Source organism: Corylus avellana, chromosome ca5 (genome assembly GCF_901000735.1).
Source record: "Corylus avellana chromosome ca5, CavTom2PMs-1.0".
NCBI classification, from domain to species: domain Eukaryota; kingdom Viridiplantae; phylum Streptophyta; class Magnoliopsida; order Fagales; family Betulaceae; genus Corylus; species Corylus avellana.
In genome coordinates, this window is record NC_081545.1 from 425,435 (window position 1) to 437,059 (window position 11,625).

Below are 11,625 nucleotides of genomic sequence, written 5' to 3' on the forward strand. Positions count from 1 at the left end.
TCCTTACTACCCTCAAACAAAATGGCATTCTTCCCCATCGCTCATGCCCAAATACTTCTCAACAAAATGGTCGTGCTGAACGTAAACACAGGCACATCTTAGACACTGTTAGGGCTTTGCTCCTATCTGCTTCTATCCCTGAACACTTTTGGGGAGAAGCCGCTCTTACCGCTGTTTATACCATTAATAGGGTCCCGTCTCCCACTACCTTAAATAGGTCCCCCAATGAACTTTTGCATGGATCTCCTCCTGATTACCAATCTCTCCGCCTCTTTGGTTGTGTCTGTTTCGTGCTACTTCCATCCCATGAACGAACAAAATTAGAACCTCGTTCTCGTCTATGTTCTTTTCTTGGGTATGGCATTGAACACAAAGGATATCGTTGTTATGATCCTATTTCCAAACGGCTCCGCATCTCACGGCACATCACTTTTTGGGAACATAGGCTATTTAGTGATATGGAGTCTTTTCCTACTCGTCCCTCTAGTTCTTCTCTTATCTTCACTAATGTCTCGCTTGATTTGCTCCCCGACACTACTGATCTTAATGCAAGGATGACAAGCTCTCCAGACGACATTCTGACAGTCGACCCCAATGACTCTGCCCTGCCTATTGATCCATCTACTCTTGAGCCCGCTCCCTCTATCCCTCGTCGTTCTACTCGGGTAACATCTCTTCCTTCCCATCTTCATGATTATCACTGTTATTCTGCTCTTGCTACTCTCCATGAACCTCACTCCTTCCGTGAGGCTCATGCTAACCTTCTTTGGCAGAATGTTATGTCTGAGGAACTTAATGCCCTTTCCAAAACTCATACTTGGGACTTAGTTGATTTACCTCCAGGCAAAACTGCGGTAGGGTGCAAGTGGGTTTACAAGATTACGACAAAATCTGATGGGTCTATTGAGCGATACAAGGCACGTCTTGTGGAAAAGGGGTTCAATCAGGAGTATGGTATTGATTATAAGGAGACTTTTGCACCAGTGGCTCGCCTTACTTCTGTTCGATCACTCCTTGCTGTGGCTTCAGTGCATCGTTGGGATCTTTTTCAAATGGATGTGAAAAACACATTTCTCAATGGTGATCTTAGTGAAGAAGTTTATATGCAACCTCCTCCTGGGTACAATCATCCGCCACACAAGGTTTGCCGACTTCGCCGGGCATTGTATGGTCTGAAACAGGCTCCACGGGCTTGGTTTGCCAAATTCAGTTCCATTATTGTGCAGATTGGGTTTGTTTCTAGCCCCTATGACTCTGCTCTTTTATCCGGTGATCTGATGCTGGTCTCATTCTCCTCTTACAATACGTTGATGATATGATTATTACTGGAGATGATACTGTTGGTATTCGTAACCTTCAACAATTTTTGAGCCAACAATTTGAGATGAAGGATTTAGGTTTTCTCAGCTACTTTCTTGGATTGGAAGTGTCTTCTGATCCAAAAGGTTACAATCTCTCTCAACCCAAGTATGCTTTAGATCTCCTCTCATGAGCTGGCCTTACTGATTGCAAAATTGTTGATAGCCCTCTAGAGACAAATGTCAAACTTCGTGCCACTGATGGTGAGCTACTTTCTGATGCCACTCTCTACCGACAGTTAGTTGGCAGTCTCATCTATCTTACTGTGACACGACCGGATCTTGCCTATGCAGTCCACCTTGTTAGTCAGTTTATGACAGCGCCACGCTTGGTTCATTATGCGGCTGTTCTTCGCATCCTTCGCTACGTGAAAGGCCCCCTGTTTCATGGTTTGCATTTCTCTTCTCACTCATCATTAGACTTACATGTATATTCAGATGCTGATTGGGCAGGTGATCCCGCTGATCGTCGTTCCACCACGAGTTATTGTTTCTTACTTGGTGATTCTCTCATCTCTTGGTGTAGCAAGAAACAATCAGTTGTTGCACGCTCTAGCACCAAAGCTGAGTATTGTGCTCTTGCCGACACCACTTTTGAGCCCCTCTGGCTTCGTTGGCTCCTGCATGATATGGGTGTTTCTCAGACCTCCAATTCTCCTATCTTTTGTGATAATCGAAGTGCGATTCAAATTGCGCATAATGATGTATTTCATGAACGTACTAAACACATTGAGATCGACTGTCATTTTGTGCGCCATCATGTTTTGCAAGGGACTCTCCGTCTCTGTCCCATTGCTTCCTCTGATCAGTTGGCCAATGTGTTCACCAAAGCACATCCACCTGGACGGTTCTGTGATCTTGTTTCCAAACTCAAGTTGGCATCTACATTACCACCTTGAGTTTGAGGGGGGATGTTAGAATATAATCAGAATATATTCTGATTATATTCTGATAATCACCATAATTGCTGATTTGAGATATTTTCTCTATATATACATTGATATTATTTTGTAATATTGAACAATAATTCCTTGATTGTAATTCCTATTCTGTCTGGCCTTATTCAACTATAAATAGGCCTCATTGTATACAGTTCTAAATACACAGAAATACAATATTCAGTTTATCCCTATATTCTCTAGTATTCTATAGTTTATTTCAACAAAATATATATATATTTATATATATATATATGGTTAAGACCGTACGGAAAAAACACTCCACATAAGAAAGGGAAGGTAGTCATTCCAAGTACACACTATATACTCCACTACTCATGCATTATATTCTCCTATTTTCCTAGTGATCACTCTTTCAAAGATTCACACGTACAAGAGCCCCTGTCTAAGTTAAGTCTTTAATTTTACTTCGTGGTATGAGGTTGTGAAATGACGTGGCTTGATACTTTTAAATATCTCTTTCAAAAGCATTATGCTACTCACCACTGCCGTACCGCATTGGACGATTGGGGGAGAAATAAGTTGTTGTTTGCAGTTGGAGAGGCATTGCAATTGTGTCACACTGTCACCCATACTCAACGATATGAGGAGCATACGTGTTTGGCTGAGGCCTTTCAGGTTTGATTTTGAGCAACCATCATTCCAACTTTCATATCACATCTTTTACTTCGACTGTACGTGTAAGAATGCTGAAATTGACTAATGATGATATATTGTAAACCAGCTAGCTAATTAAAAAGGACCCAAGAAACCCATCGTGAAAATCAATGCGCTCCCAATTAAGTATATCACACAAGACTACAAGAAGAGATAATTAGTCAAACTCAAATCATGAAATCATGAACATATTAACCCCGGCCCCCAACTACATGGAAAAGTAGTACTTCTTTTTCGTATTGGAAGAAAGAAGGTATAAATAAATAATGCTTACCTTTTTGTTGGCAAAGGTGGATCGATCTCTAGAATAAAGAGAATACAAGAAATGACAAGAGGTAAAGGATTGGTTTGATACTCTCATTGCCCCCTTTTTCTTTTGATAATACTCGTACGTGTAGGAGTATTATCAAAATAAAAAGCCACGTGCCATGACTCTCATAGCCTCAACTGCCTCTTCTTAATTTAGAAAATTTTGTTTGTAACTTGTAAATCGCCCATTTATGTAAACATATTTTATCACATCGATATATATGCCACTTCAACTTCCCAAATCAGTACTTATATATAGGCCTGGGTATCGGTCAAAACGGTTCGATTTTGGCTCTTATCGGTTATTAACCAATAATCTTCAGTTAAACGGTTTATTAACCGATACCGAACCAATAAAAATTTTAACCGAAATTATCGGTTATAACGGTACACGGTTAAACGGTTCGGTTAAACCGGTTAACCGATTTAACCATGGGCTTTATATTCATTTATTTTGTTGGGCCAAAAATGAGTTTTTTTTACTTTTGAGAGCCCAAATACTTTTTGTTGAGCTAAAATAACTTATTAAAAATGAGTTGTTTTAGGGCTCAAATACTTTTTGTTGGGACCCAAATATTTGTTTTTTGGGCTAAAAATTGAAGCTTTTTTATATTGATCCACCACAACTTTTTTTTATATTATAAAATACATTTTTCCAAAGCAAATGGACTAATTAACATAATGAATGCTAATTAGACTAACAAAACTAATTAATGAAAAATGCTTTCACCAAAGACAAAGAAATCCCATCTAATGCCATCATTAAAAAAAAAAAATCAAACTTACCTAATCTCAAATTAAGATAAGGTTACATAGGTATATATATAATTCCAAAACTATGTCGTTTTGGCATCCCTACTTAACGGTTTATATCGGTTAAACGGTTAACCGATATAAAATTTATAACCAGACCGAACCGAACCGATAAGCATACCGGTATAAAAAATTTAACCGATAAGAATATCAGTATATCGGTTACGGTTAATATCGGTTCGGTCAAAACCGGTACACAGCCGGTAATCGGTAACCGGTTAATCTGCCGACCCCTGTATATATATAATAATTTGAAATTCTTCAATAAATAAGCCATGCATGGTCAAGGGTTTGAGTAATCAAACTTATATGGATTGATATGAAAAAATAAAAAAATAAAAGTGATGGATGGTGGTGGTAGGGGCAGCCGATTTTGAGAGAGAGAGAGAGAGAGGGGGGCGTTGCGTTTTTTTCACTTGAGGGAGAAGGTTGCCGGAGATAGAATGACGTGGTGGCTGGCGATTTAGGGGAGAGAGATAAACTGGGGTTGGGGGTTTTTTCTACGTGGGGTCTAAAGTTTTTTCTTTTAATTCCTAACACTTACCAAAGCGCCACCATTTTGGTAAGTGTAAGGAAACCCTAATTTCAAGCAAAACGACGCCGTTTTTCGTGCTTATTTTAATATGATTTTTTTTCTAAAATGGCATTTTAGTAATTTACCCTTGTCAAAACGACGTAGTTTTGAATTTTTCATCATATTTGACAGTAATTACTAACGGAGTGGCCAAATTGCAACTGTTTGGTAGTTGGGAGGCTACTTTATCACTTTCTGAACATTAGGGGGCTAAAATGAAAACGACTGGTAATTTGGGTAGCTTTTTCATATTTTTCTCAATTTTTTTTTCTTCATAAAAGGGCATTGTAGTAACTTACCTGTAACAAAACAACGTCGTTTTGCAGTTTCCATCCAAACTGACAGTTTTGACTAACGGGGTGGCCAAAATGCAATAGTTTGGTAATTTGGGGGGCTACTTTATCACTTTTGGAACATTAGGTGGCTAAATCGAAAACGGCTGGTAGTTTAGTGGGCTTTTTTATATTTTTCCCTTATATCTATCAAGTCTACAATTAAATTTAATTATTTAATAATTGTAACAACTTAGATTTTAAAACTTTTATTTAAATAATATTAAATAGATTAAAAGAATAATCGATAAATTAGAACAATGATATGTAGATTAATGATATTAAATAACTATTTAGTGTTAAAAGTATATTACATTGATTTTTGACCTCTTTTATATATCACTTCAATTCTAAAATTTAGCTTCACTAATATGTTTATGGGTATAATTAAACCCAATTTAGTAAATAAATTATTTATTTATTTATTTATGAATAAATGACTGATCTTATTCAAAAAATTCTGGAGTGAATACAAAAACATCTAGAGCCACACAACACTCTAAATACCAAGAGTTTACAAGAACTCTAAACAACAACACCCGAACTCTCTAAGGTAATTATATCGTGTATAAAATCCGGGACTTCTTCCATCCAAACTCTATGCTCCCCATTGATACCAACTGCCCTTGCTAATCTATGAGCTGCACAATTTGCTTCCCTTCTTACAAATTCCACCTTCCAGCTCCTAAACCTCGGCAGAATAGTATGTATATCTTCTATAAATAAATTATTTATATTGATGTTTAGTGAAGTCACAAATTAATTTGAAGCTTTTCAGTTTTTAACCTAAGAAACAATGTCTTAATTTTTATACTGTCTAATGAGATTAAAACTGCTAAAGAAAGATACCAAGACTAACCACCTTTGTTGAAAGCTTAAAGTCTTCTAGCAATGAGGGTAATGGGAAATATAATGATAATAATAATTTAATAAGGCAAGTGGCAAAGTCAGGGGAATGCAAGTAATTAAAGTCTAAATTGAATCAAAAACTTTGTATAGGCCAAAAATAGACTCAAACAAACTTGAATGAAGTCGAACGAAAAATATAAAATGTTTGTATCGGAGTCCTCTATCTACTCTCAAAATTTCATGTCAATCGGAGTACGTTTGTATATTAAAAAATGGATCGGGATACACTGCCCTCATTTTGGACGAAAATACTAATTGGTATAGATCATGAAATATGGACTAGGTTCATTCTTTTGGTTAAATACATCTCAACCCCTAGATCAAAACTGTAAAAATAAATCATAGCCATTCATTCTCTTATAAATAGAGCCTAAGCTAAGTCACTTTCACTTGAGCTTTTCATTTACAATCTTAGAACAAGTAAAATTGTTTGCTCATCTTTTCATTTTATTTCTTAGTTCTAGTCAAATACCATATAGCCTAGATCTTTCGTGTAGTGTTCAAGTGTTCTTATTTTTCTGAACTAGCTACCTAGAGAAGATTTGGTGGAGTTTTACTTCTAAGGATTATTGGGTAAATGTTTCTTGTATAAATATCATGATTTATTGCTTGTATCACTTGTTCTCATTTAATTGTTTAAAGACTCAATAAGCGTATGATGTAAAATAGAGTAATGGATACCAAGTGAATTAATAATAATGAGTTAGTAGACAAAATCAATTAAGAGCTTATGATATTATTTATATATTATTTATTTTACAGCTTTTACATTCTATCATTTCTTTTATTGTCATTTAAATTTAGTTTCATATTTTTAGCGGTACGGACCATTGGTCTCATTCCTGAAATATGGATTCAGTATCTACATTCAATCATTTCTTTTATTGTCATTTAAATTTTAGTTCATATTTTTGGTGGTACGAATCATTAGTCTCATCCCCGAAATATGAATTCAATATCTACATTCAGTCATTTCTTTTATTGTCATTTAAATTTTGATTCATACTTTGGTAGGTACGGATCATTGGTCTCATCTCCGAAATATGAGTCATGCTTAATATATATTATTTATAATACTTTTTTGTATTTAGTGATACTGGCCATTAGCCTCGTCACCAAAAATGAATTCAGGTATAAAGCTAGTTATAAGTGATTATCTTAGATTAATATAATAAAATGAGTAAGTAAAGATGAAGTGACGGATAATAAATAAATATAAAAGATGAGGGTCTTTAAACAATGATATTATTGGAGAATGAACTAAGTATTGTTTGTATGTATGTATTATATGCAGAAGTGGAGCAGAATACTACACTAAGGAGTGTAAGTATGGATATACTTACTGAGTACTAGCTTTGTTTTATTGTTATAGGAATTCTTATTTTGTCTTATTAATATAATTTTGCAATACAACTGCTGCATAATGTGTCTAATAAAATTGGCTGATAAGATAGCCACCTTAAGAATAAGCTGGGTGAATTGCTGCGAGGAACTGTCGGTATCTCAGTGGATGGAGGTATATAACCATCCAACATGCCTAATATATAACTAAGCTGGGGCGGTGTAGTTGCCAACACCAAACATGTAAATCTCTAAAGTGTGAGGGGCGTAATAGATGTAAACGGGCTGGGAGCTCATAACGAGAGGTCTGAAGAAAAATTATCATAAAACACAAACTAATCTGTCATTACGCCGCATTCACAACTCATTCATTATTATATATTTTAGTCTTTAATCTTACTTGTTCAAACTAGTCTTTTTAGTTTTTATCTCTAGGAAAATAGATTACTCACTTGTTTGCCTATAAATATGATAACGTCATCTTTACATAGACCTTGATGCAAGAATAGAAAGTGAAGACGATGGTCCTTTTACTAGTTTTGATGGTTGATAGACCATCTGCTGCAGGATTGATGCTTACTTTATGGAGTAAGTCTCATTTATGTTAATCGCTTTTATTACGTATGGTGATGGGAGTGAACTTAAAAAATATTACTATATTAATTTGGTGCCGTATGTGGCATATATTTGGTACACCTAGTGTGTACATATGTTATAATGAAAACCATGTTTCTATTTTTATTAAATAAAATACCACCTCGAGGTATTTCAGTTAACTCAATTGTGTTGTGTAAGTTATTCCTAGGTCATAGAAAAAGAAAAAAATAAACATACTCTGCTGTAAGATTGTATTTTCTAAAGTAGCAGCGTCACGACTTTGATATTTGCTAGCTTAAATATCGGGGCGTTACAATAATAATATGTAAAAAGTATTATGTTTATTGTAACATTAATTTATAAATTAAAAAAAAAAAAAAAAAAGGCGAAACTTCACTCTGCCCCCCTTGACCTACCACCTTTTTTGACTTACTCCCCTCGAACTTCAAACTCTCTCACTTTGCTCCCGTGAACTATCAATTTCTCTCACTTTATCCCCCTCTGTTAATTTTCACCGTTAAAATCAAATCCGTTTGATTTTTATACCCATTATACCCTCACCTCAAAACTACACCGTTTTGGACTCTAAATCTACAAAACCCACCTAGCCTAAAACGACGTCGGTTTGAGCATTATAATTTTGGTCTTTTTTTATTATTATTATTATTTTATTTTTTTTTGCTTTTTTTTTTTCTTTTTTTAAAAATTATAATGCTCAAAACTACGTCGTTTTAGGCTAAGGAGCATCAAGTAAATTGCCTAGCACAAAGGGTTGAGGGCAAAGGGAGGAGGGTAGGCAGCGAAGGCCGCCCCTCCTTCCCACCTGTGCGGCACTCACAAAAACAGGGGCTAAGGGTTTTTTGGGAGAGACGGGAGAAACTCCACATCCAAATTTCAAAATAAAATTTGATGACTTATGTAAGTTGAGTGAATTAGATGATCATCTTATTGTAAAGTAAAGTTGAAAGGTCGTTGATAAATTAGGTTATATTCATCTTTTATTATAATTTTATATCATATATTATATAGATAATGTTTCTTTCATTTACAAATATTTGTAACTATAAATGTCTGCTAGAAATGTGCGTTTGAACATATAAAAAAATTTTAAAAAAGAGAAGAATAAAAAAGTTAATTGAAGCTCAAAACACACAACACACACACACACACACACACACACATATATATATATATATATATATATATTTGTTTCAAGCAATATAACATTGACTCACGAAAGCGAAAAGAATAATTTTTAAATAAAAATCAAAATAAATTATATTAATTAATATTTAAATATAAACAAATGTCTTATTTAAAAATTATCGCCTCATGCCCAAAAGACTTTTGTGCAACCAATCAGAAAGTGACACATAAACTAAACTTACCAAACGTAAGTTTAAAAAATAAAAAAAAAAAGCCCTAATTATACAGTTATATCCCTTGTAAAATAAAACTTATTTTTTTTAAAAAAAAAAAACAAAACAAAAAACAAAATCTAGCCACCCCTTCCCACCCAAGAGTTGGCCATTGAAACTTCCATGGCTTTCATAGCTAAGCCACCCAGGCCATAGAGTTGGTGGCTATCTAATGTAAGGGTGGCTACATGGAAACCCAGCTGTAGTCTGTTTTTTTTTTTTTTTTAATTTATTTTTTATTTTATTAGAGTATAATCTGGTGTAATTGAGTTTTTGTTTGAAGTATAAGTCTCATGAAATTGGCTGATATGTCAGCTTCTTATTGGTAGTACAAAATGTGACTTTTGTGCAACAGATGCACCCAAGTTGGTCTCTCTCTTTATATATATATATATATATATATATATAGCCGGCCTGAACTGAAATTACTCTCCCTATGATGGAGCAAGCAGGGTAGATGTCCTAGAGAATATTTGAGAAACTGTTTTGGTTTTTCTTCTTAACCAAAACAGAGTATGACATTCTTATTGATAAACAAATTACATATGCAGGCTAGGAGTTTTTAAACTTTTTCAGTGAAAAAGAAAATGAAGCATTTACAACATTTACAAAAGAAACAAATGAAAAACCATTGACGTGACCGGCAAATTAAACATGATAAAAGAGTCAAAGACACAAACAAGGGCAGTGCTCCGGGTTAAATTAGCGATGATAGAGTGGGTATATAGGAAGGCAGAAAGCACACCACCCCCATAGTCATACGCCAACCGCCGCGGTACTACTACTACTGCATCAGGTTTTCTTCTCTTCTTTCTTCTCTTCCGCCACGCTTACGATATCTGCATACCCGACTTTCTTCCCGATCAACATTGTAAGGTTGACGGTGTCAATTCCCTCCCCTTTCACCTCTATTTGGTCCTTGTCTTGCCCTTTCAAAGATACTGTTTCTTGTTGGATCGATCCTTTGACCATCTTATCTGAAAATCAATTGGCGTTCAGTGAAAAAAGTCAAATCATTTTATGGCATTCGAAATCAGACCTCACAAAGCATATTCTAATAACAGTCCAAATGAGCAGAACAGCAACCTCAATACTTCCACCCCTGGAACGCTAACTGCAATCCACAAGGCTTTGGTGCCGGCCTCATGTCCAGCCATGGGACAGAAAAATGACTTCTGCCCATTCATGGACACCTTGAGCAGCACCACAGTTTTCATCTATAGTTTGCTGCAAAAGAATTTCAACCAAATTAAGCAACTTTCAATTAAAAAAAAAAAAACTTTATTTATTTATTTTATTGACTAATATTAAGTTAAACAAAGCATGTACATACCCTCAAAAAAATTTTAAGGTAAAAAAATTTTTTTTTTTTTTTAGTCTTACCTGCTAATTGTTTTTGCTCTTCGCCCCTACCCATTTTCACAGCCGGCTCCGTCCCTGCCCTCATCACGGTGTTGTGTGGACCAGATGGGCCGATGATTATCATTATCGGAGAGTGGAGAGATAATTGTTGTTATGGCTGGTGGTTTGGGATACGTCTCCGGCCAATTTAAAGGCCTAGCTTGGAGTTTCCTTTTTTCTTTTTTTTCTTATGAAAGAAGTAGTTGCTGGGGAGTTTCCTATAGCACAAATTAAACGCGTCGGTGAGAACGAAAGATAGCCTAGTCTTGTTTATAATTAGGTAAAGAGAAGCTTCGATTCTCTTTGACTTTTTGACTTTTTATTATTTTTATAAAGTTAACAAATTCTCAATTTAATATAGAATGGATGCGTCAAATTGAAAATGGGAAACCGTACATTCTTTCACTGACCAGGTTGGTGTTGGTTATGACTTGTATTTCACACTTCAAAAATATGTGTTGGCTTTGACAAAAGAAACCGACACGTTTTTTGTTTGCAAATTCAAGTGTGAATTGATTTTTTGAGCTGTTATAGATTTTTGGCCAAACAAGTAAAAAATGTGGGCTTCTAGATGAAGGAAGAAACAAAAAACGTGCGAGGGGAGAATTGTGGGCTATGCTATAGTTGTGAGCTATGCTATAGGGAGGGTAGCGGAAATGTTTTAAAATAAGCCATCTTGTTTGCTTATATATGGCCATTCGGTTATTGCGGTGAAGTGGGCAGTAGTTCCACAGAAGTAATCCCAAGAAGAGAGTTAAGAATGTGCAAGAAAGTGAGTGCTTTTGTCCTTTAACTTAATTATCACTTATTGTATTGAAAGGAGTGTATGAGGTTTTTATATGGGGCAAAGTGTATTTGGGTGGTATGAACATGTACTGTGCGTTATAATAATTTGCTCATAGTGGAACTCTCTTGTTGCTGGGCGTAGGCCAGTTTTGAGCTGAATCACGTAAACTC

At 35.4% G+C, this 11,625-nt stretch overlaps 1 long non-coding RNA gene across 1 annotated transcript; it reads right to left on the bottom strand.

The window, feature by feature from the left end:
- Positions 1–9,739: 9,739 nt before the first annotated feature.
- LOC132183126 (uncharacterized) lies at positions 9,740–10,866 on the bottom strand. The gene is made up of 3 exons (XR_009440355.1): positions 10,651–10,866; positions 10,354–10,494; positions 9,740–10,244 (listed from the first exon to the last, which is right to left on the bottom strand). It is a non-coding gene; the product is annotated as an uncharacterized LOC132183126 (long non-coding RNA).
- Between the last annotated feature and the right edge of the window lie 759 nt (positions 10,867–11,625).